This window comes from Papilio xuthus, unplaced genomic scaffold (assembly GCF_000836235.2).
Source record: "Papilio xuthus unplaced genomic scaffold, Pxut_1.1 DF826923.1, whole genome shotgun sequence".
NCBI lineage: Eukaryota > Metazoa > Arthropoda > Insecta > Lepidoptera > Papilionidae > Papilio > Papilio xuthus.
Genome location: NW_013531726.1, coordinates 2,495,246 through 2,517,705, shown reverse-complemented (window position 1 = coordinate 2,517,705; position 22,460 = coordinate 2,495,246). Strand labels below are relative to the sequence as shown.

Below are 22,460 nucleotides of genomic sequence, written 5' to 3'. Positions count from 1 at the left end.
TTGAGCGATGGAATATCGATGTAGCTACTTACCTAGTTTCACCAATTTCATCTCCCCGCGTAATTAAGTTGGAATTAATGGCCGTCGGTAATTAAAGTCTACGTTTAATATTCAAATCAGTGCACCTGTGTCAGGTAGTTCTGTTGGAATTTTAATGAGGCGAATTCAACTCTAATCCAAATTCTAAATCACACGAGGCGCAGCGCCACCTACCGACGTGGATGTTATCATATTTTTACGGGCTACGTGAAAACGCGCGCTTTTATTAGGGGGGAGTTTTATTACGTTTTCTAGATTAGAAATGGCGCTCCGGTACGTTGCCGGCTGAAATACGAAAATTCACGTTATTTCGGACACGTGCTGCCTTTATTTATTGCAGTGCGAATTGCGTACAAATTGTGTTTATTTCAATTTAGAAACATGAATTAAATAATAATGACATAATTTATTTCTGAAATTTAAAATACCTATCTATAGGATAATACATGATCAAGTTCGATGGAAGGGGTTCTAATGCAATAGATGAAAAAGTCAAAGATGACTTTCTATATACTACTTTTAACTGGAAAAAGTTAAATTTAATTTATGTATTTTCCAAAATTGTATTGAAGACCTTTCAATATTGTTTTGCCTCTTTTGTTTGAAGTCATGTTATTGTATCTATTAAGATTCGCTAGGGATAAGGAAAAATATAGAGCTATGGCGCGTGAAGAAATCGGGCTCTTATTTATGGCGGGGGTTATTGTTTGAAACGTCTAAGTCGTAATTCCGCGGCATAAAGCAGGCAGGCTTCGCTTTGGGCGTCCTCCCCGCCCCCTGGACCACCCTACACCCCGCGGGATGCTGTTTTTCCCGTGCGAAATGGCCCGTTTGAAATTGTTGTTTTATGGAAGTTTTTACTAGTTGACTTTGCCCGGGGAAAATATATAGAACGCAATCTTTATGCCGCTATATATTAGCGCTATATATTATACAAAAACTTAATAATCTAGGATACAAATCAATACCCACAGAGGTATAGCTAACGTATTGCAAAGGAATACATTTTTTTAAAGCGGCGTTCTGACTAAGTAATTTTGTCAGAAATGAGATACGAGACGCCTAAAAAAACTCTCCAAATGTGTCGGTCGAAGATATCGAGAGAAATATTGAAAGCACGGACCGATAAAATATCAAAATAACGACCTGTCACAAAATAATATACAATGAAATTATCTCCACCATTTTTAAAGTTGGAACGCGAGTCGCACTTGCCTCCTATTGGTCGGCATCTGACAGCTGAGTGAAATACGTCCCAGGGCTGGCGCGGCGGCGGCGGCGAACACAGCGGGCGACAACATGGTGCCACTAAAATACCCTAATGAAATTAAATTCCATACATTTTGGACTTACTCGTAAATAATCCGAATATTTAATCTGCTGATTGATGAACATTACCGGTTTTAGTATTTTAAATTAAATTACAATTTTATTAAAAATAATTTTACATACCGAATTTTGTTTGTAAAATCGTGAGACATAAAGCAGTTGTAAGCATTACATACAACAAATAGAAATATAAATTATATACAAATGACTTATCCTCTTAATGGCGTAGTCAATAACAATAATAAATCGAGTAGACGTTTTTATGGTACTAGATAGCATACAATAGCTTACAAATCACGGTCATATATCTGTTGTGAGGTCTTACGCTACGTAGATATGGAACATCTTAGCACTTTAAAAGCATTTTAGATAAAAGTGCGTGTTCGGCCTGTGGATTTAGTTACAATATTACAAGTTTACGAGGGGCGATATAGTTGTACGACGGCTTACGGCACTCACGTGGAGCACTAAAGTATTACTTTACTATCTCTACGATGATTTACTAGGTGCATTCCTTGAAAGATGCTGTTATACACAATATCTGTATGTTATATACTTAATTTTTTGATATTATCATTTTAAAATTAAAAAAAAACTTAAGTATGATATAATATTAGCCATCAATTATAGTTAATTAATATTTTTAAGTTATTGAAAAAATTCTTTCGCGGATTGGTCTTAAACAATTTCAAAATACAATACCATAGCCTTACTTAGTTTAATGGTTGGGGCAAAAACTAATAAAGCCTAATGAATAATGTTTCAGCATTTCATTTAGTTCCCAAATGAAACTTTGTTTCCGATTTCAGCCCACCCAAGATGTTAAAATGAACGGCAACATATAAAGTAGGCGGTATAAATCATAAATTATAACGAAGAAAACCAATATTTCTTCTCGGCTATCATAAAAAATTCAGATGAATAATTTTAATAATAAAGGCAAAGACAAAATATATTAACGACAGCCCGCGGTAACGCGGTACAGATTAATTTCCAATGCGACGGATTAAAAACCTGATCGTAATGTGAGTGGGTAATTTATGAAGCGACCGTATTAATTTACATAGGGATTTAGCTGACGTTTAAAGTACACCAGTATCCATTTCCATTGGAATGTTTTTACATGGATATATGTTTGTAGATATAGTTTGTTAAAGGGGTCCGCCTATCTAAAAAGTAATAAATGGAAGAAAAATGTGTGATATGGAAAGTATTTTTTTTATTTTGGTTTGTCTAAAATATAATGAGGAATAAATTTACAAATTTTATCATGTGAACGAAATATTCATTATGGTAGGTTGAACGCCACAAATCATAAGCAATATAAAATATAAAATCGATTCTATTACTCATTCAACTCTCAATTCATACATCGTATATGTCTTAATAAAATCGTTTCATATGTGATTCCTATATATTCGTTACGATAGACACATGCGCCTAAATCCGTGGGACGGCAGAGGATTTACGATCCAATATTTTTATGCAAAGTGCGTCGCCAAATGTGCCGCGTCGGTGAAAAAATACACAGCCACGTCCTTTCGCACGTAAAAAGGATGCGACAGAATAAATATACGCAGCCACCCTTTTTGTCCATTAAACGGGCGAGCTGTTTTTTCTGTGCCACCATAAACTCTGCCCCAATAAATATGTAAATCTACCGGAAAAAAAGAATCGGAACGCTCCGTGCCCGGTTTTGTGAGTTTCACTTTCGACTGTCCGAGTTAATTGGTACAATTGCGAGACTGTCGACGACCTTCGTTTGAATCTCGAGAGAGCTTTTGGTCTGTTTTTGTGAAGTGGCACTATGAATTTTAAATTGTGATCTAAAACATTATGGTTAAGGCAATAACTATTGTTTTCTATTTAGAACCGTCATCTAAAAATATAAAAGTTACTTTCTTACACTTTAAGTAACTTGAATTACTTAACTCTATATTAATTATTAAGTGACTAATTAAATTAAAATTAATCTACCAACTTGTATTTAAAAAAATATGTTTTCAATTTTCTTTGTCTCCTTAAAATTCTTCAGTACAACAATGAAGTTAAAGTTGTGGTATACAGTCTATGCAAGGAGCTAAATCGATCGGCCCGGGCCCTCTCTGAGGACGAAGGGTCCCTCCCTCCCGGACCCCTTTCACCCACAATCCAATCAAGAGAAGTACTACTTAAGAACATGGAAAGTCTTGGCGATATTTTTTACGCTAATCAATTGACATTAATAACTTTTTAATGAGTTTTCTTGGGTAAAACTGACGTTATAAAAATAAATTATATAAAGATCTTGGATTATGTAACAAAGAATGAAATAATATTTTTAAGTTGATACTTGGTCGATATTTTGGTGTCGTTGTTCATTTTTTTAACAACCATCATTAGAAGGATCTAATTTTTATTTAATCTATGTTATGTCGGCGATTAAGCCTTAATTAATTTACTCATCATTGTTGGAAATAATTTACATTAGTAAACCGACATGTTGTCAAAGCCAATTTAAAAATTATGACATAAGATTTTTTATCACCATAGTATGTAAAGCGGCGATGTCCAATGAACAATGGATCTTCAATTAAACATTTTTGTACCTTTTTTAAATTTTAAGTGATTCTTTTTACCGATGGTTTTGTATCCATAAATGATTTAAGTTTCTATCTTTTATTTTAAACATTGGGTTCTTATTCATTCCGACCGCAAAAGGTTAAGCTGAGATACTTTTAAAAAGATACATTTTCCTTAATAAATGCTATTGATCGATACGAACGTAAGCGTGGTATAATTTACGACCGGGTAACCGGTTCGCCTCGCGTGCACCGACCAAGGTGTGTTATTTATACCCGGTTTTTTTTATTTATGCCCCCTTTTTTCGCAGCTCGTAACGGAGAGTAATAAAGGGGAGGTTAATTTTAATTCCATGATTGGAAAGCTCGATTGGACGGTTATGTGGCTTAATGAGTTTATGGCCAATGCTGTGGATATAACGGTCGTGGGATTATTTGGGATACGAATATTGGGACATTGATTTTAAATGTAAATCGTATTGCCTAATTATTACAACTTTCACATTTTTTTCGAAAGATTACCCACACCGACTCATGTCGATTTATACAAATAATTACAGTGAATATTTATATAATATCTTATCGTAAGTTTTTGAGACCAAAATCTCTGTAGAAAACATATTGGGATCTCTGTTTTATCAAATATAATGAGAGGGATCACGATATGTTTTATGTAAGAATTTCGGTCTCAGCAACCAACGACTCGGTCTAAATATTCACAATGTAGTTAGTTTTTTTCTGACTTATACTCTATGGCTAATATATTTTACATTTTTTACAAATTTTAAATGTAATAAGATAAACAGTGAACATAGTCTTTGATTGCAGAATATTGTACTATTACTGCCATTTTATTAAGCTTTTAAACAAGTTTTCGAGATGAAAAATAACTTAAATTTAAGCGTAACACCATAAATAAAACGCCACTTGAACGCTGGCTTCAGGCCGGAGAAGTAAATGAGGTGCGCCGACCCTCGCGTGTTCCCACCATATTGAAAAAGATAAATCTTCACCTCACCCCGCCCTGCCTTTCGATCCATTAACTCTCGGCTTTTTGTGCTTCAAGAAATACTACAAAAAACTTCAGCCTTCGAACCTAAGTACCCGACGCTCAGATAATAAATAAAGACCTGAACATAAGAACGAGTTTAGGCGGTCGAGTTCGTTACTAATTCAAACTTACATTGTATCTTTAAAGGCATCACGACTTTGATTTTTATTAAATATGATAATAAAACACGCACTTAAACGGCAAAAAGTCGTAGCTCTTTGATTTACACCTATCGCCTTTCGTTATACGCACTTACACGTATTAAGGGAAGTTTTTATTGCGTTTATTATTCGCAACATTGTAACACATCGCAGGGAGTCACTTAACCGAAATGCGTCGTATTAAATCGCATAAAGAAAACACTGTTTTCAGAAAAATAGTTGAGTATAAAAGGAAAGTTGTAATGGCGTCGTAACTTTGGGCATAAAATTTATGAATGACTCAAAAAGAATCTATGGCGGGTGAATTGTTAATAAAGATATAGAACGAGCAATGTATTACGGGACATTAGTGACGGTTTATGAGTGTGATGATAGTCTATGTGATGGATGCACCCGTATCTACAGCTACTATGATAATCCTAGTGGTACTCTAGTAAATTATTAAATTGTACAACCTCCAAAGATGGTAGGGTCTGCAGATAAATAAGGATAATAACGTCTGAAATTACTTGTCTCTAATAATTTATTATACACGAATGTTACAGGGTTAATAGATTTGCTTAATAAATTAGCACTTTTATTTTTGCTTGTAATTTTATTGCGTCATTAGGATACGGGGGATCAGGTAGGATCAGGATAAAAAAATGAGCCACCGATCAGCAAAAGATTTTCTTTCTCATACAATATTAATAACTTGTTGTGTCTAATTTAATAAAGTAAAAGAAAAAATTAACTTTCGACTTAAAATGATTCGAAATATTCTAAACCAATTAAATATATTTTTATTTATTTATATAGTTATATACAACAGCTAAAGTTTTGACAAAATTACAAAGGAAAATTAAGTATACATGAAACCGAAAAATTAGCCAACAGGTGAATAAGAACAAAAGTAGAACAATAGAAAAACGCTATACTTAGCTTACCTAATCTTACTAGATTAAGTTCTTATGCACACTTACACGTATATTAAGGGATATATTATTATATTATTCATTTAAATTACGTTAAACTAAGAGTACAAATAATAGTTGAGCACATATGCATATAAGATAGAGCAAGGAGGTACCCGACACCGCTCTATATAATATTCTAAAGATGATTCCACGGTACCTATCTCAAACCGGCCGTAAATGTCTCGACCGGGATAATATTTTACGACGGCTTATGCATCGCCGGAGAGGCGGAGATAACCGAACCCATCCAGCCCTTATCGTATACCTACACATGTGTAGCGACATCCAAATTTATCGACTTAAAAATAACCACCCAAATTAAAGTCAAGATATCGCTAGATCCCACCCGACCTGGTCCGGAAAGTATTAATTTTAAATTGGCGTTTTTTAAAACTCTATGTTCATGTAAATGCTGTATCATCTACGGATTGTCTGTTTTACTAACGCAAGCTGCATCTATAGAAAAAACTTGATATTATTATTATTGTTATAATCTATGTATCTTATTAACCTATATGAAGAAGATAAAATGTTATCAGTAAACGTCAACATTAATTATTTTATTTCTAAAATAGTACTTAGCAAAATACTTAAGTTTAAATGAATTATAAAATGTTACGACTGCGCCTACCGTTCAAACAAGCGTGGTATCTCAGTGCGGTGCTTTTCAAAAACTGCTAAAACCAACAAGAGTCGCGCACCACGAACTGGCGTGTAAATAATAAGACACTGGCAAAACATTTAGACAGCATGTTAGGCGGTGCGTCGATGCCTTAATATTTAAGTTAGTCGTACAACTAAACTAAATTAACTGTAAGAGAGTGGGTGATTTGTGTAAACATATTAAGTTATGGTTTCCAAAACTAACTGCCGGTCTTCAAGTTTGGAAAACAGATTTGAATTTTTTAATACGAACATCGTATTTTGTTTGAAATGTTGCATAGAGTAATTCTGACTTAATTTCATAGAAAATTTAGTATGCTGTGATTTTTTAAATCTAAAAATTGTTATGTAGAAAATATATTTCAAAAAGTAATAGGAAAGTTTGTTGAGAAACTAACACGAGCAAGTAAAACTCTCCATACAATGTACGTTTCAGTGACCCGTTTTTTAAACAAGCTAACAAGTCCTAGATTGAGCGGAGATCATTCCATTCAATTCTACAATGTAGCGTGGGCACGGGCGGCGTCGTGTTTTACGTTAAACAAGAAATGGCACTCACGCGACATGAACCATCATTCTACTCCTGAAAGCTACAAGTCTTTAGAACACTAATGTTTCAATACCGCGATTGTCAGAGAGCTCGTCTATTTGTGTTTTCATTTTTCTTTTAATTAAAAACTCATTTTATCTTATCATGTATACTTGCTGTGAGCTTCCCAGACTCGTTTAAAACATATCTCTGTGTTGTTGTGTATTTTGTAATTAGGTATTTATATTATAATCAAATCATCGTACAACGTTCGTAATCGTACAATCCTACCACAATTCGAAATCTTGCTCCATCTTTGTCTTGTACTCGTAATGTTGGTATCGAGCGCGTAAACTTGAAAGTACAGATACAAACACGTATTTTATATAAATGACAAAAATTTAGGCGATTTACTTTAAAATAATTCATGTCAGTATATTAAAATAACAAACTGAGAAAAAAGTATCACATATTTGTTCGTACTTATGAATTCTCTCTCACCTCAAACAAGCAGCTTGCGGGAAGATGCAGAGCGGCACCTTTTCGTAAGAACAATGCCCAATGCCACAGATTCGAATTTTAAATTTATTTTTTAAAATGAAACAAATGTCATTCGTTGACCACACTCGGTTGTGTTTCAAATTGGACTAACTGGCTGGTTCTGTTGCCTCGGTCAAGTTATATGAGGCATAATAAACCAGACCGCATCTATTATTCCACCACGGGCCTGAATCCGACAGCTGACGTGGAATTTTAAATACGCTTTATGGTCCAAATTATTAAACCCGATTGCCCTATTTCCGCAGTGGTCATATTGAAACTTTAATTATCAAGAACACGATTCGGTATTAATAGCATTGTTTACTCGAGGTTTAACTTAATTGCAGATTTGATAAAAAAACGTTTTAGCTCTTTCCTTTATAAACTTTACGTGGATCAGTGTCTTAAACCTTTAAGGAATAGGGAGGGCAGAATTGTATTTGCTCTGAGTCTCAGACTACCACTATGTTGACTTAGGCGATAAGGCTACCACCAAATGTAATTTGTTAACCTGTGTTAATTTTAAAATGTAACGTCAATTTAAGAACCGTTGGTTTATTCGACAGGAACATATAAAAATAACAGTATAAATTCTAATTTTCACGTAAAACGAAAATGTATCACATAAAAAAACAAAAATAAAACAGATTAGACAACAAACAATGCTGCCAGACATAAAATGACACCTCGCCGCAACTGCGAAGTGTATCAATAGAACCGCCGCCGCCGCCACGTCGTTCACAAAACACGAGCAATAAACAAATATTTGTTAACAAATATCGGTCCTAAAGTCTTACACACACTAAATATTGGAACTCGAGTTCGTTAAGCCGCCTCGAAATGATGTAACGTAACGCGCAAACATAGATTGTGTACCGGACTTATTAACAGGTCTTCACCGCACGCTACATTTGGAACCGAAAAATTATAACGACTTAAAACTTTACTATTTGAAAATGAACCGTAACTTAAGTCTTTTAAGTTTAAAATGCCAATGCGATAGAGTATTGTTCAAAATGCATTCAGATGATCCGGTCAGCGTTTATTGCACCCAGGGGTAATTCATCCCGAGTTAACGTTTGACTAATTTGTGAAGTATTTGTTAGGGTCTCATAAAATATGATGATCTATCAGCTGATAGTCGAAACGAATCGAAAGTGAAAAAGCGCATAGAGGTCACTACTACTACTATAATGAAATGAAGGAATAAATCAGAAAATTACGAAGTGCGCCATTGTAAATTAGCAATAATGAAAACCAAAATCGTTTCTTCAAAGGTATCAGTTTCAAACTGAATATGTATTATACTTTTGTAAAAAAGCTACAGGTTTCGAACAAAGAACAACAACGCAAGATTTGAATTATCCAAAAATATGTTATAAACTCTGTACGTAAATATTGAGTTGGTTTACGTTGTACTTACTCTGTGTAATAAAAGAGAATGTAACTATGAACACTTTACCACTGGACATTTGAATGCATTTTGATTACACTTATAATTCTTATATCTCTAATCACATTGACGTGCTATGCGATAGACACCAAAACATCAACTGACAACAAGTTTACCTTGAACCCTGTTTTCACTTTTCGCGTTCAAATAAACAATTTATTGTTTTGACCAGTGTTATGCAAATCAATACTACCAACAGTAGCTAAATTATGCAAGGGTTTCCGAAAAACTACGAAAAAATGTTGAAAGTGAAAGCCAACTGGATGCATATTGTGTATTTGTCACGCTTCAAGCCTTTGTTAAGATAAATATTTATATTACGAAATGCAAAACAGTTTTTTTTCTTAACAACTACCGAATTGAATCCTTTTTTCTGTGGAACCCTTTCGGCAGCAGCGAGCCTGATTGTTTATTGATCTTTGATAGTAAGCTTATGCCGGGATGTGTCGAATTGGGTGCTAAACAAAATATTAAACACGCTTGTCGAGACCCTTCTTGATGGTAACATGTGATTTTAACTGAAGCTTACAACATACATACACACCTGTGGTCCAAAGTAAGGGTAGATATGTTTAAAGTAATGTTTTGTTCGGTGGAAATACTAAGCTTTCGACTTGCTAAATGAAGAACAATGAACTGTGGTAAACCATGCAGCGGCTGCGTTTCCAGTACTATCCATAATTATGTGAGAAAACATAAATTAAATATAATTCAGAATAGATAATTAATACATAGTGACACTACATAGGTAGAGATAGAACAAAGGATTGTGTGAAAGAGGATATGAGTTAGAAGGAAGCGTTTTCAGATATGACCGTTCATAGATACACGGAAGAGTAGTCCATACAGTGCCGTAGAGATAAGGGCAGGCTGATAATGATTACTTACATTAATACCTATTGAACAGCTAACATATACCTATCTTTGTGACATATTTATTCAAAATCCAGTAAATTCAGCTTCTAACCGGGCTATAAAAATACGTAAGTGATCTAATATTGAAGGCATTCAAAGTAGAAATGGTATTGAGTAAGATAAGCACGGCCACGGTAGCCGGCCCGGTATAAACTTTACGACGGCGATGCGCGACGTAATAAAACCCGAAATAAATCCAATCGGGGACCAAAGGAAAACAATCCACTTCGGGAATTACACGAGATAGGGATTCGTTTGGAAGCTTACGAATTCCGTTGTTCAAATTACTTCTATAAATTAAAGTGTACCAGTTTGTTTATTTTTAGAGTTAATGTTTGCTCGTTGAGTCACAACGTTATGAGAATGCAACAATACTTCGACATTTACTATGTATGTTAGCACGCTCATTTTATTTTTGTATTTCAATTAGTAAAAAATACACCCTAACGAGTGGCACTTAAGTTAATAGAAAAGATAGATTTTTAAGTCAGTTTAGATGCCATTATTTAGTATTGATTTCTTAATACTAAATAATGGCATCTACTGTACCACACATAGATTTTTATAAATAATAATCGTCATATAACCATTGAACATTTTAAGTTAATTCCATATAACTTGTGAGCCAGTGATAATAATTTACGACGGTAGTCAAATAGCTAATTCATACCTCTGAACTCCGAGACTTCGAGGTGTCTAAATCATTATAGTATTGTAATTTAAGCGACAGATATGTATAGAGGCATAAATAGCCGACCTTTAATGAATACTTCTTACGGAGAACTTCATCTTAATCTCACAAAAGCTGGGAAAGTAGCTTTGAAAACGTTGACTCTCTTATAATAGTGAGAGGAAGTACTTCTCAGTATTATATAGTACTACTAGCCTATTTGGGCTAGAACACTTAGTTCTGAGACTCTCTTCAACTTTTACTTATTTGTTACTTTCCTGTTTACAGAATGCTGTTATTTGTTGTCGCTTCTCGCTTAATATACTGTCACTCACATTTATTAATCAGTGTTTTGTTATTTCTGACCCACTGTTGTATTTAGCTTCCTTTCATTTTTGTAGTAATGTAATTAAAAATAAACTCATTTGTAAGCATGTCGAAGATATTTATAATGGATATATTGATATATTTTTTGGGAAATTTAAATTCAGGTCAGTCATAATTTATTGTAAGCCACGTCTCATGCACCTTAGCCCTTTCACTCCAATCAGTTTGGTTTCGTTTCGTGCAATAAATAACTCGATTATACATGTCGATGTATAGTTCATTTATGGTCGAAGTCAAATTGTTTTATTGCAAGTCAGGATTAAAAGATCCAAATAAAAAAATATATCATTGCGAATATTTCTTTGCACAATATAAAAAAATTAAGAAAATATTATGCAATTTTTTTGAGTTCGTCTAAAAAAAGTTTAATCCTACCTCAATAATAACCGGCAACGTATGCAATTAAGAACCACCATACAAGAGATTTGATGTTAATTTCTGTGACAGATTAAAATAAAATCCTCGTATTAATATTGAAAATATTTAATAAAGAGTCAATAATTATCCTATCATTACAGAACAGTTAACAAGAATCACGTTGAAGCCGATTATGTGACTAGAAATAATTGTACACGGTACATAATTAAAAGTTACTAGTACCTATACTTACGTTCTGAGTACTGTTCTGAGGTCATGTGAGATATTCATGTTATTGTGATTTATATTAGATATTGTTGTCGTTGACAAAGGGCTCTTTTATGCATAAACAGAGCGATTCAAATATTTCATTGAAATTTTAAAAGGATATAAGGATTCAAAAATAAATTTTCGGTCAGAATAGAGTATTAGGTATACCTTAATATTTTCTCTGAGTACAATTAGGTCCTATATTGATTTTAATTAATATAGACATAAACTGGACAATATACAGACCTAAATTCGTCATTCGATAGTCTCAAGCCTAGAAATTGTTTACTTACCACCTCTTTTATATTTTTTTCCATAATAATATTAAAATAATATATATATACTTGAAGTCTATGTACTTTAGTATCATCAATGTTTCTAATTAGGCGATTATTTAGTTGGTCGACGTGGCTGCGTGTCGGATCATAGGGCACAATGGCGAGGTGCAAGAACATCTCAAAGCGACGCCTCGTCAGCAATTAGCGGTGCACTTCGCAAACAGCGAACCTACCACGCGATGCATGGTGCACAAATTATATATTTTTTAAAATTTTTAATTAATTTAAAAACGAGGTGGTAATTTTATAAGTTTGTTAACCCTTGTTTTTAGAGGGTAGCTGTCGTCCTTCATGAATTTGTTTTTTTTTTCGATAAAACACAAAATCTCTCTTAGTGTAACTTAGAGAGAACTTTAATGTCAATTGACAACTAAACAACTCTGCGTAGCAGTTCATTTTATAATACATCAATAAAATAGTATTTGTAACTTTAGTGTACACTATCAAATTGTTTTTTCCGACCGTACGTAGTAAAGGTTGGAGCTAGTTCGCGAGTTACTTTGCGAGGCGAGACAAGTCAACAGTGTGAGGAATGCGGCACGCGAGTCCATCTGCAGCGTCTACAAATATCCTCCATGCCTTGAAAGGTTCACAGATTCACTGCATAACGTTCAACATGTAGCTCTGTGTAAAATAACTGCACTTTACAATTACCTGTAGCTCGAATGTTTGCCAGTGTACCTACGGTGTAATTTTTAAACAAACGTAATAGGCACGAAAAAATTAATAGTACCCAATGCCTTTGAACGGATAAAATGTCTTATTACTATTGCACCTGTTAACTTTGCGCGTTAAAAATAAAAAATGGGGATATAGCCAGCCGCTATTACCTTACAAAACTTTGGTGATTTTTTTCAGTTGCTTTTCGAGTCGAATGCATGCTTGCTCATTTACTGCACTTTTTGTAGTCTGCAAGATCAAAGTAAAACGTAGACGCTACTTGAGGGCCGTGAAGCGTTAATAATTTGCCATATTTTCCATCGTCAGAGTAAATCTTTATTATGACGAATTCTGAAAAAAATCTTCCAAATGATATACGCAGATGTTTTATGTATTTGAATAACACACGAATTATATCCAGACGTCTGGAGTCACTTATGCGACGGAAACCTTTAATTTACATTAATCTGTTCTACGGCGAATTTAAAATATTGCTCAACTATTTACATATCCTGTCTATGAGTACTTCAAAGAATAATTAATGACCCAATATTTCTTTTTAAATGTAGTAGACATTTTTTTTATTTCAATACCCTATTATATGTTTATGAATGAAAAGCTATGTTTGAACGCATTGTAAAGTGATATACAAGCTGTCAAAACGATCGAGCAGTTTCAACAAAATAGAAGTAAACGTTATTTTATGTTTACAACAATTACCGCATTAATGACTACGTAAATTGACTCCACTAAAGCGATTTCATTATTTTTTAACAATGAAATTAATTGTTAGTACGGTGGCCTCATCATTAAGCCATTATAAAGCAAAAGCTCCATTAAAACTGTATTAACAACACCTTAGATCATTTCCCGCTGTTTTGATAACATTGGATTTAATAAATTCAAAGCGCAATTATACGCAATAAACGGCGTCGGTCATGGATTACACATTACGTAGTCTTATGTGTGTATCCTTCACTGTATTAAACAAAGTTTAAATTAACTACTAAGCTTCTTTGAATGTAGAACTTTTGTTTCATTTTACCAACAATGATTCAAGGTAATAAAAATTATCCATTCAAATCTGCAATTTCATGTTCTTTGATATATAGTGCAAACAATGAATGTGGTCTTCTAAATTTGAGATAACGCAATCGCTTTTCCTTATTTTCTCTTAAAAATTTAGTTTAAAAATCAGTTTACAGCTAAAAAAGTGTGCTAAAGGTAGTCCATAATGTCTGCATGAAAAACCTCTTTAAAACCCACTTTAAATCTATCCATTTTATGTATTTACGAAAAAAGGCTGTATGCCCATTTCATTAGAGGTTAATATCGCTAATACAGTTGCATTTGTTACCCATATTTTTATCACACACGAGTTCACAAAGAGCTGTAGACATCTGCTCTAGATGCGAATGGTAATCAACGCGTGAGGGCAAATTATTAACCGCATAATTCTTTATCTGATTAAAAATTATGGGCTCCTAATAAAAACTCATACAATACCGGCATAAAAAGGTAATTACGATAGAAAGTTAAAAGAATACGATGGGTTTTACTACTTATTAAAAAAATGAATGTTCTACTGACAAAAATTACTGTTTGCTTTACTTACATTTAATTTTGGACAGAAATTAACCTAGGGAAAACAATCAAACAATTTGCCCATGTCAATAGACATCTTAAAAAGATGCAGTTTTTTTTTTCCAAAAACTTACATAAACATGATCTTATTTCAAGATGACGTTCTATGGAGTTTAATAAAAATAATATATTAAAAACGACTCGCGAATTTACTTATACTTAAGGAATACCTACTAAAGACAAGACCCTCCTGGGTCTACATACGAGGGATGTTCGGATCGGCGCGCGCTTCTGTATGCGACCGCTTCGTTCTCGCTTGGTACTCTATTCACAACGTCATCCGCCACCGACGCGAGCAGTCGCGTACCCTTCGCGTACTCTGGCGTACCATAAATAAGTGCAATTAATTTACAACGCCTATAAAGTGATGACACTTGTTTATCTATAAAGTGCAGTGTTGTTGTGTTCACGTGTTGCAGGTAAGTGTTAATTGTTGATTTTTGTACGTGGTTATTGGTAAACGTTCGTACGGACGCAAATACTCCAAAGCCTCACTTGATCTGGTTGTTCGTCATTTTTTTTTACATTTTTTGAGACTTGTTTACTGTCTAATTTTGACGATGAAGTTTTTTCCTATGGGAATAGGATTTTTTATTAAGATTTGTAGTATCTAATTTACTAATAATTATAACCTAACGATAGGAAAATTTGAACTATTTTCATTTTCTATCACAATCTTTTGGTAAATTTTCATTTATTTTGTTTTTTTTATTTATTTAATTGGCTTATCAAGATAGGTAACAAATGAAATTAGATATTTTTTTTTATTTGCAAGAATTTTATTTTAACGTTACAATTAACGGAACACTATTAATATATTTTATTTATCTATATATTTATTCTAGCTTGATGCACTCTTATTTATTCTGTAGAAATTCTTATCAATAATATGTTAATCATAATGGAATTCCATATTGATGAAACATTAATTTATTGCGATTAAGCTTAATAGGTTAAGATGACATGAAATGTATTTTTAAATTTTCTTACTGGGAATTTGATAACTCGTTTTATTGTCCAGTGGCGTCGGAACTTGAGTGATGCATATATTAACTAAATTAAATGATAAGTAGCTAATAAATCAAAGCTCTACCCGGAATCATGATCGTGCATCAGTTAATGGATCTTACTGCTTTTAACTGTTTAAATAATGGATTTAATTTTGTTATTAACAATATTAAAACCTTTTTGAAGTTTTACTTATGTAATAAGTTATCATGTAATTACAATTTACGTTCACTGAACTCTACTCATCTCTCTTTATTTCATATCAATTGCATATTGTTGCAGAAAATTGTTTACTTGTCTTTAAATGGAAAATAATGAATAACTAGAGAGGCATAATTATATTGCATGAATTCTAGCAAGACAGCATAAACATTCGATATTGTATAATATTGAATAGTGTTATAGGTATTTTCCTTTACCTTTAATACTTTTCGTTCTATCAAATTTTAGTGTGCGAAGAACAATTTTCTTTTATTCTTGACTTTAGGTACCTACTAGTTTTTAAAATTAGATTGAACCTAGCTGTTAAGTTCTGCAGTTAACTGTGAATTTTCTCTGCTGTAAATCCTGTATTAATTTTAGTATTATGTTCAAGTTTTTTCTTTTCAAAAAGCAGTAGAGAAATAATGTTTTCTTTTAAGTGAAAATCCACAAGCATTTATTTTTGCAACCTACGGTCTTATATTAAAGCATTACAGCCTCCTTAGATAAATGCCTTAAGGATATGTTCTTTATTAGAACACGGGTTACGTGTTTTGTTTCTTCGAAGCTATATCAGTCTTCCTACAAGAATATTGTTACAAGGTCTCTCCAAAATGGCTGCATGGATCTTGCTGAAATTTGACATAGATGTAGAACATAGGCTGGACGAACACATAAGCTTAATTACGTTTTTTCTAAATCCGCGCGTAAAGGTAGAGACAACAGATAGTCTTGAGTATAAATGAACAGGTTCCGTTCGAGTTTTTATCGACATAATTTTTATACCTACTACCACTTACGTAAACGGAAACGGACGACAATAAAATAGAAACAAAAATGCTTTAAGATACTGTATTTATAAGTAGTATACCTGTGGTCTTGTCTTGTAATAACGTATAAAATATAATTACTGTCTAATCTGGTCATTCATTTCTTTTATAAAACTGAACAATAACTTGTTTTTTTTATATATATAAACAGTTCAAATACGGCAAAGGCTTCAATTTGAGCTTAAAGATTAAGTTAAAGATTTTTTTATAAACAATTTAATGTTACTGTTTGTTATCACAGCGAAACAGCCGAAAAAAATCACTTTCGTTTTTAAGCAGAAAGAGAGGAATGATGAATGTGGAAATCCATTGTTATACTTTATTAAACGTATTTAACTATTTGTATTTTTTATGGCTGAGTGGCATAAACACTAATATTATGTCTTAAGAAAAATATTTACACATTTAAAAACTATTTTGTTTGTAATGAAATTATTAATATAAACAATATTTTTGTAAACATTCCTTGTTACGCAAGTTTATATTAATTTACGTGCTACCTACAATTCTGTATATTTCGTGCGTATCGCGGATACATCACAAGTCATCTCGTAAACCATGTGTTGTTGCTATATTTAAAACGTGGTACCACATGCCCATCCGTTATTCAGTCACAATCATTTTACCGCGTAACAGTTTATTTTCGATGTTTCTTTTCGTACAGCAGATAAATTTAAGAAACGTTAGTTATGGTATTTAAGATGAAAATCATTTTTAAATATATTGATTGGTATAAAACATATTTAACTATTAGCTTGTCGCCTGCGGTTCCTTCCGTATAAAATAAAAAAAAACTTTATTGGTACTCTATGTGTTCTTCCAGACTATGTTGTTCAAGATACCTTTTAACGAACATCCAACCCAACCAAGTCATCCAACTTACGCATTTATAATATTAGTAAGAAGTAAGATAACTTTACACCTGATAGTAGCAGTGTGATGATAGCATGATTGCATAGGTTAACATTAGGTGTAAATTTATTTTCTACTTTTATTCTTATTCTTCTTTTGAACAAGTCTGTACCATAAATGGACAGTAATATTTTTACACTTCTTTCTAAACTTAAAGATAAATTATTTATTTGAACTAGATACCGAATTCAAATAAATTAAGACATTACCAGTGCCGTAGGTACATAACTAGCTGGTACAAAATGTTTTAAATCTCTTCCATCGATTACCCAATAAAACAGTCGAAATAAAAAAATAGAATTAAAATCAAATCGTACACTAACTCGGCCAATTCATCAGCCGTACAAATATCATAAAACTATAACAATAATAACAAATCGTAAAAGCTCGCGTGTCGGAGCTTAAAAATTGACCTCCGTGCCTCGGCCGCGCGTCCGGACCGCTTCAAATTGTTTTATGGCGCATTGCACAAGACTATCGCTCCTAATCCACTACTTGGGTGTCTAGTTTTACGTTCAGCGCTAAATAAAGTGTAATAAACCGTGTCTTTGAATCAACGTGCTTCAGATATAATTTAAAGTATTTTCAACCTTAATGCTTCAGAGCTTTGCAAAGAAATGATTGCACGTGGGTGAATCGAAAGCATTAGATTTTACAGCTAGTGTCGTTTGATAAAGTGATATTATGTTTTGGAATACATTAAGGTTGTGAATGAAATAGTATTCCGTGCGCGAATTTAATTTAAAATTAGGAATTAGTTAGAAATTTTGACTTATACTGGTCGTTTAGAAAAAAACATGCGTTTAATTTTAGTTGTTAGTTTTAGGTAATATTAATTGTAGGTAGTATTAGTAGTAGGGCTTATTATTGTCTATTATCTAGTCTTAGTCATTTGTTATTATTTTCTTACTGAAAAACTTTTCTCATTGTGTATAAAGTTAATTCCTTTAATATTAAGTCAGCAAAAATATTCATTCAATAATAAATTTTGAATTGAAAAGTAGCGTATATAAGCCACTACGCTATTAGAGTATAACAACAATAAGGGACACATAATACATGTATACTTGAGGCCATGACACAATCCGATCGATGTTTTATTTAATCGAAACGCGTCGTAAAGCTCACGTAGGTAATTACAATCGTGTAGTGAGTGTAAATTTGCAGTGGCACCATGTTATATACGAAAAGAATCGACATTTAAACAAGTGAAACGGTGGTTTCTAATCAATATCCAATCAGCGGACGGTAGTAAAGTTAACTAAGCGGGAAATTAACTGAGCGAGGGCTCGACCTCGCCTCGTACCTGCCAAGAGAGCTTTGCACTCGTCTCTACCTTGCCTTAAACTTAAATATACATATTAATTTGTTTGATAATAATTTTAAAGGATTATTTAAAAACATTCTAAAAAAGATAGTTGTTATTACTACTACAATATTTGCTTATATACGTTTTGCTTAAATTTAATACATTTAAAGATAGAAATTATTCTTTTTTCTTCTTTTATTTTAATTTTGAGTCACAAATAATGCAGGACTTTTTTACCTTATACATTAAACTATTTTACCTTACAATTTGCATACAGAATAAAGATATAAAGAAGTTTTAGGAAATAATTGATTTATTGTTTTTTTTTTTAATTGCAACAATTTTTCAGTTTCTAGAATTATTACCATTTATATAGAATGAAGAACCTAATAAAAGTTTACTGGCTATTTGCCAGTTTTTATAAAATATTTATTTACTTACGTAAATACTTTAATTTTACGTGAAAATACACGCAAAGTTATTAAATATACCAACCAATCAGTAACCATTAAAGTAATGAACGATATAATACTATTAACTCAATGATTACTATTTATGTTACTAATAAAATTTAATCACTATTTTAGAATGTGTTTAATCTTATTATCAATTATTTGCTGCCCTTTAATACTATGTTTAAAGTATATCTATAGGTAGATACTGCAGTTCTAATAAGTACTTGCATAGGTAAGAAGTACTAAAACAGGGACGGTTATATCAGCGTACTACAGCAAAATAATCACGTTAACTTAGTTAAGATATAACTAAGTTGAATGTTTCCTCATAAAAATTCGTATAGTTTAATAAAACCTGCAAAGAAAAATAATATTAATCTGCAGTTCCTCTAGTGTTGCAGATGACCCAATGGTCATGATGATTCGGTGATCACCTACGTGTTACCGCTGCTCGTTTGTCCCCTTCTATGTTTTGTTTCGGTAATCTTATCAATAACATTATTTTTTTGGAGCAATGTTAAAAAAATATTTTAAAAAAGATACCGATTTAGCTAAAAAAAGCGAGCTATTATTTAAAAAAATATGCAGGTTATGACTCTTTGTAAACTCGTATCTAAAGCTGGATGAATTCGTGAGCCAGTAAATGCTGTAGCGTCTCGTAAACTATTATAAAAAGACAGTAGACGTCAGTCGAGTCAGGAATTTTTATAAGCACACAAAAAATTCCTGACCATGTGACATCGTATAAAAATATAATCATCATAAAATGTTTCTCAATTTACAATACTTGTCTTTTTTATCTTAACAACTATTAAAAAAAACATTTTAAATATCCGTATAATATACGTATTTTACTAAAGTATAATATTAACACAAGTGCAAAGTAATTGTATTATAGTGAGATTGTTTTTGCTACTAAAAATATTAGTACAAGAACAAATCTTAATACAAAACACAACGAGTCAGTATAATAAATTAAAACCGTTCCACAAGATTGAGAACACAAACAAAAAATCAGAAAATTTATCTCGTTTCATTGGCGGCCATTATTCTAACTTGACTAAGTTCGCCATCCCTAACAAGATTGGAGGAAGATCAAAGATGGCAGCGGGGGAGGCGGTTTCGGTTGGGCGGGGCGCGGCCGGCCCTTTGCAAATGGCGCCGCAGCCCGCCAATGACAGACAACGCGGTTGCCTCACTGTCTCTTCACAGGCCATTCATATTCGACGTAGGAAGTTCCTGCCATTATCATTATTCAATCGTATTTCTTATTCAGTTGTCTATTGGAATTGTGTTGATACATAGTTAAATACTGTATTTAACTTGTCTCTGTTACTTATCAAGTATAAGATAGTAGTATAGAAAATGAAAGTGACAAATAACAAAATTAATAAGGCTGAAATTTTCATTGGCATTGAAAACAAATGTGGTACCCACTTTGTAATAATTTCGGAAAATATAATCAAAAGCCAATTTATCGAACTTACGCTTTATCACTCATATAATAAGATGCAATTTTCATTAGCATGGAGTTTGAAAGGAAAGTTTTAAGAAATTTTAAATCTAATCGCAACGGAATAAAGTGCATTATGGCTTGTATGGCTTGGCTTGTATTTATATTTCATTGGCAGGGAATATTAAAATTCAACTTAATAATAAGGGGATTAATTTTAACACGTTTTGTTATTTGTTTTACATTGATAAATGTAAAATAGTTATTTATTATAGATTTTATAAATAATTACTTCTCTTAAAATTTAACGTTTTTTGTGTCAAAATACGTTTGAATTTATTTATGGGTGTCTGATATTTATAAAAGTCAATTACATGTTAATAGCATTTTAATATTCAATACGACATCTAGCTTCAAAATACACAGATTAGTAATTTAGAAAGTTCCGTGAACTTTTACGAGACATAAGCTTTTGTAAGTGTATTAAGATAAATATAGATGGCGCTGTTCCTTATTTGTGCAAGATGAAATTGGGAGATAATATAAGCTTAGGGAGGAAGCTTTTGATTGAACCTTACCTTGTTGATTCCGTAAATGGCTAACAGAGGGCGTCTCACGAAAGCCGAATGTTTATTTAGGTGTAAACTAGATGGCGTTATAAAGCAAAATCTTTGAAAAAGTACTAATAAATGTATTACAAGTTCAAGTTCGTCTATGCGTTCCTAGGATATTGACAAAAATAAAAATATTTTTTGTTATGTTTCTATTTAGGGCTTTAAGTTACTTTTGTATTACTGTATACTAGCATTTGCCCAGGAGCCGAATGCGAAAGGAAACGGGATAAAATCCCCATCAATCCCCCATGAATTTTCAGTCAAATGCGTTCAACCGTTCCTGAATTATATTATAAATAGTGTAAATAACACAACCTTCTTTTATACAAATGGATATTCGATGTAAATGATATTGTAGAATTAGGTACTTGGCATTGTAAGGACTGTCGGGCCAACTTTTTCAGCCATTTTTACCTCCAGTAGGATGCCTATTTTCTTTGTTTTTAATGACGTGTCACGACTTACATGTCTTTTATACTATGGGACAAAATTAAGATTAAAAATATCAATAGTATATATGAAACAGATTTCTAATTTATAAGTAAATCTGTAATTTCTACTGCAAAACAGGCGTAAAAAACATTCTCAAAGTACTTCTAATATTATGGTTCTATTTCGGAAATTAAATCTCATGGTAGCTCACGGCAATAAAAAATTATTGAAAGTTTTGTTACTGCAAAATCAAATGTTATTTTTTTTGCTTAACACAATATTCAGTTTTTTTTGTTAGCCGAATATACCTAATAAGTCGTATATTTTCATATATCAACAGAAGCTAATCATATTGAAATTAACCAGTTCTGATTCAAGGAACACACAATAACCCGTTAAAGGCAACTTTAATATCCAGAGATATCCCGAACTAAAATAGCCCGTCAGCAAAAGTACTTACGACGAACAAGCTTATGTATGCCGATAACAACCTAAGTACCTACATATATTGTCTCTATCTGCCCCGTAGGCAAATATACCCTCTCTGTATAGCTAGACAAATAAAAGATACGGACAAGATTCCTGAGGGAAATTAAACTAATTTGCGACTGTAACACACAGCCCTTGAGTTGAATTTTCCTTGAATGGGGGAACGCCGCATAGAGCGGGTAATGGGGGGAAAACAGGGTGGCTTCATTGTATTGATCGGCGGCCATCTTTGAT

At 32.7% G+C, this 22,460-nt stretch overlaps 1 protein-coding gene across 1 annotated transcript in view; it reads left to right on the top strand.

Annotated features, from left to right (window-relative positions):
• Positions 1 to 14,893: 14,893 nt before the first annotated feature.
• The window catches only part of Abd-b (abdominal B), a 71,926-nt gene continuing 64,359 nt past the window's right edge, over positions 14,894 to 22,460 (top strand). The window contains exon 1 of the mRNA XM_013318710.1: positions 14,894 to 14,942. The gene's annotated coding sequence lies outside the window, so the exon portion shown is untranslated. The remainder of the gene's footprint in view (positions 14,943 to 22,460) is intronic.